This window comes from Cebus imitator, unplaced genomic scaffold (genome assembly GCF_001604975.1).
Source record: "Cebus imitator isolate Cc_AM_T3 unplaced genomic scaffold, Cebus_imitator-1.0 Scaffold762, whole genome shotgun sequence".
In the NCBI taxonomy this organism is placed as follows: Eukaryota; Metazoa; Chordata; class Mammalia; order Primates; family Cebidae; genus Cebus; species Cebus imitator.
The window spans coordinates 388,205-392,386 of record NW_016108077.1 but is presented as its reverse complement, the minus strand read 5'-3'; the positions used below and the strand labels follow the sequence as shown (position 1 = coordinate 392,386).

The 4,182-nt window shown below is 42.6% G+C and overlaps 1 protein-coding gene across 7 annotated transcripts in view; it reads left to right on the top strand.

Annotated features, from left to right (window-relative positions):
* SETX (senataxin) overlaps positions 1-4,182 on the top strand; it is an 85,216-nt gene that overhangs the window by 830 nt on the left and 80,204 nt on the right. For 6 of the 7 annotated variants that reach the window (XM_017519638.2, XM_017519635.2, XM_017519637.2 and 3 more), the window contains exon 2: positions 556-662. The gene's annotated coding sequence lies outside the window, so the exon portion shown is untranslated. Of the gene's footprint in view, positions 1-555; positions 703-4,182 lie in introns of all 7 variants that reach the window. The other variant, XM_017519634.2, reaches the window with a different exon arrangement.

Genomic DNA, 4,182 nt, shown 5'->3' with positions numbered 1-4,182 from the left:
TGCTCAGGCTGGGCTCAGTTATTCCAGCGATCCTCCGGGCCGCCGCGCTCGGCCGGTCCCTCCGTTTGGAAGAGTCTGTTTCTTCCACCTGGGGGGACTGGAGCGTATGCTGCTGGCAACAGGGCTTTGTCCGTCCTCCCCAGGTTGCGGAGTCCATGGATGTGCCCCACAATTTGCACGACCCGAGTGAAGCGAGGCTGACTGCCTGGGGTAAAAAAGCCCCACAAGGAGAAGGCCGAGTGTGGTATTTGATAAGTGATACAGGCCAAGTATACTAGGACTGATGTTACTTGCGCTGGGTACCTTGGGGGGAATTTTGGCTCAGTGCCTAGCTATCCCCGTGAGTCGGGACAGCCCCCGGTGGAACTGGGAGTCAGAATTGCAGTTCTGCTGTTCGTTTGTTACCTGAAAGTCCTCAGACAAGTTGTCTAACCTGCCTGGTTTTCTTCATCAGCTGGGAGTATTTATCCGTCGTAGGATTCATGTCAGGCTCAGATGAGATAAGAGTATAAAAGCCACTTACCAATTTTTCTTTTTTTTTTTTTTTAATTTCAGAAATGTTTTTTTGGGGCCAGAGTCTGGGTATCTATGAATGCAAATCCGTGTTTGTTCACAACTAAGCCCAGCTGAGACGATCACTTTTCTGTAGGCCATTTGCCCAGGTAATAATTTTTTTTTTTAACAGGAGTTCAGACCACCAAGGTAAGTGCAATTATGGAAACATGTGCAGAGTCCTGAAAGATAGAGAAGAAGGTCATCAGAGACAGACTAGAAGAGAGGACGGGTCGGACAGGCCCCCCCAGACGTGGTGACACTCAGGGAGGGCTTGCACACTGGTTGTTCTCAAATCCAGTTTTCTCTCGGAATCTTAGTGGAGTTCTTTAAAAGGGAAACAATTTTATCCGTAGGATCTCTTTTGCTTTTTTAAGTTCCTGAGGTAAGTCTGATGTGCATTCACAGTTAAGAATGCATTCACAGTTAAGAACCAGGCAGAGGTATGAGGGTGGGTTTTTAAGGCTGATGGATGAGCTTCCATAAAGGCAGGGAATACCAGTCACCATGAATGGTTTTAGGAAGAGCAAGTGAAGGGAGGTAAGTGTGGAAGGAAAGAAATGATGCGGAAGATGGATCATCGAGGGCCTTGTGTATGTTGAGCTCAGCAATTTGAATTTTATCCAAACAATGGAGGAGAAGTCACTTGTGCTTTCGAAGTCCAGTTTGGGCTTTGGGCTCTTGGCAGCATTTTGGTGGAAGAATTGGTGGCGATCAACCAAGAGGCAGAGAGATCATTGAGGCTTCTTCAGTAATCCAGACAAATAATGAAAATGTGTTGAATTAAGGCAGTGGTGGTTGCACTGAGAAGAAAGTAGAGACGTAATTAAGGAGTAGGCTCTAGAGCTCAGAGACTGGCTGAGGTAGAAGGAGCGTATAGGATAATTCCTAGGTTACTGGTTTGAAAACCGAATGGACAGTAATGCCATCAACAAAGGAATAAAGAACAGATAACAGATTTAAGGGAAGGACTTTGTTGGGTTCTGGTCATGTTTACTTGGAGGTACCTGTCAGACATGTGAGCAGAGATACACTGTATGCAGTTGGATGTTGAATATATCTGTCTGGAATTCTAGGCTATGCTGTCATTTATTGAGTAGGTGGAACACAGTGCATCATTGCATTAAGTTTGTGTTTTTTGTTTTGGTTTTTTTTTTGAGACGGAGTCTCATTGTCAGCAAGGTTGGAGTGCAATGGCTCGATCTCAGCTCACTGCAACCTCCGACTCCTGGGTTCAAGCCTCCCGAGTAGCTGGGAGTACAGGAGTGCACCACCACACCCAGCTAATTTTTGTATTTTTAGTAGAGACTGGGTTTCACCGTGTTGGCCAGGATGGTCTCGATCTGTTGACCTCAGGATCCTCCTGCCTTGGTCTCCCAAAGTGCTGAGATTACAGGTGTGAGGCACTGCACCCTGCTTGCGTTAAGTTTTACAATACATTCTAGTCTTTGGGCAGCTTCAATATAGGCAGTAGTTGAAGCAGTGGTTTGAAGTAGGTCACCCAGAAAGGGAGTACTGAATGAATAGGTTAGAATTCTCAGGACAAGCCTTCGAAAACTTTAATATTTATATGAGTAACAAAGGCAGGATTGTAATTATGAAGGAGACTAAGTAGAAGAAATGTCAAAAAATGGTGTAGCTAAAGAAAGCATGGGCAGCATTTTCATATGCTTCAGCAGAGTCAAGTTGAGAACCTATTGGATTGGTAATGTAGAGATTATTAGGGACTTAACGTTCCATAGAGTGTAAGGGTAGAAGTCAGAGTGCAAAGGAGCTGAAGAAGTGGTAGCTAGTGAATCTAAACTTCCAGATGTTTAGCTGAGAAGTGTAGAAGAAAGGAGTTTATTTAAAGGAGTTTAGCTCTGTCTCCCATGCTGGAGTGCAGTGGCACGATCTTGGGTCACTGCAGCCTCCACCTCCCAGATTCAAGTGATTCTCCTGCCTCAGCCTCCCGAATAGCTGGGATTACAGGCGCGCACCATCACTCCCAAATCATTTTTGTATTTTTGGTAGAGACAGGGTTTCACCACGTTGGCCAGGCTGGTCTTGAACTTCTGACCTCAGATGATCCACCAGGCTCGACTTCCCAAAGTGCTGAGATTACAGGGGTGAGCCACTGCACCCTGCCAGAAGAAAGAGATTGTTATCTGAAGTTTCTGGCTAGCTAATATTGAGAAATTGATAGCCTAAGGATAAGTCTGGAAAATTACAGTTATACCTATGGTGACGCATACTACATTTTTGGTTTTGACAAATAAGCTCTCTTAGTGAGTGCTCAGAGAGTTGCTTTTGTTTGAGTTTATTTTGGTTTTGCAACTTGAGTATTGTCTCGTTCAATAATGATTCCAAGTGGTTACAGGCTGATGAAAGTGACAACATAGACCTCAAGAAGAACTGAGTTGTACAGAAGCTTAACAGGATTCACAGTCATTTAGAAGCAATAATTTTCCCCCTAAAAGACAAAATATTCCCTATTGGGATTTCCTGGGCTTAGCCATTAGGAATTGGATTTTCCTGGGCTTAGGCCAGTGATGATTTTAAATTTGGAGAGTAAACCACACACACGTGGCCTTTTAAAGAACCACGGAGCATATGTTCTGTTGTTGATGTGCTCCGCAGCAGTATTTTCTGTATCTTCTAGGGTCTACGACACTTACCTATTTGGCAGTAACTCCCATATACTTTGAGAAAATTTAGCCTTGCTTTTTGGGAGGTGGAAATAAGCTAGCTCTCTGAGTGAAATAAAAAGCAAATTCTGTGATTTTCTTAGAAGAAGGTTTCTTTTGTTGTCTCCTTTGTTAGTAATTATTTTAAAGTACATGACATTTAGAGCTTCAAGTAAGATAAGCGGGGGAAAAAAGTACGCAATGTTTTATTTGTGTGGTAGTCCCACTTAAGTGGGATTTAAATTGAAAAAAAGCTCAAATTGACTGCAGTCTGTCAGCTGCTAAAATCATCCTTAAAACAGTGTTTGAGAAATCTATGAAGTTTCACTTTCTGTTCTTTTGTCTTCTAAGTTCACTTTCGTTATTGAGCTAGGTCACTGGAAAAAAACAGCTTCTGCAAACTTAATTTACTAGTAGTGTGATGTGGGCCTTTTAGGTATAAGTAATTCTTCTTTTGAAGAAAATGATTTTAAATTCTGCAGAAATATATTGAAGACCTTATCCCTTGTTACTTGGCATTTCCTAGTCTGCAGTGCCCTTGTACTAGGTAGGCATTAATAATACGTAATTGAGTTAGAGTTAGTGTCAGGAAAGGGCAGGACTCTGCAGCTGTAACTACATACTCTTTTTTTTTTTTTAAACTCCCTTCGATGAGAACTGGATAACTCATATTATCCTGTTCCTCTGCTTTCAGGAGGCTCCTAATGTAGAACTTAATGAAATTAAATTCCTTCTAAATAAGTTTCGATTTCTCTGTTTTTTGAAATCTCATTTTTAAATGTCCTTTTGTGTATATACTTTAATGTTGAAAGCTACCCTAAATTCTTTTTAGAACCATGTAGAAAGCATACCTCTTTAAAAGCATAAGTAAAAGTAATATTGGCCAGGCGTGGTGGCTCACGCCTGTAATCCCAGCACTTTGGGAGGCCGAGGTGGGTGGATCACCTGAGGTCGGGAGTTCGAG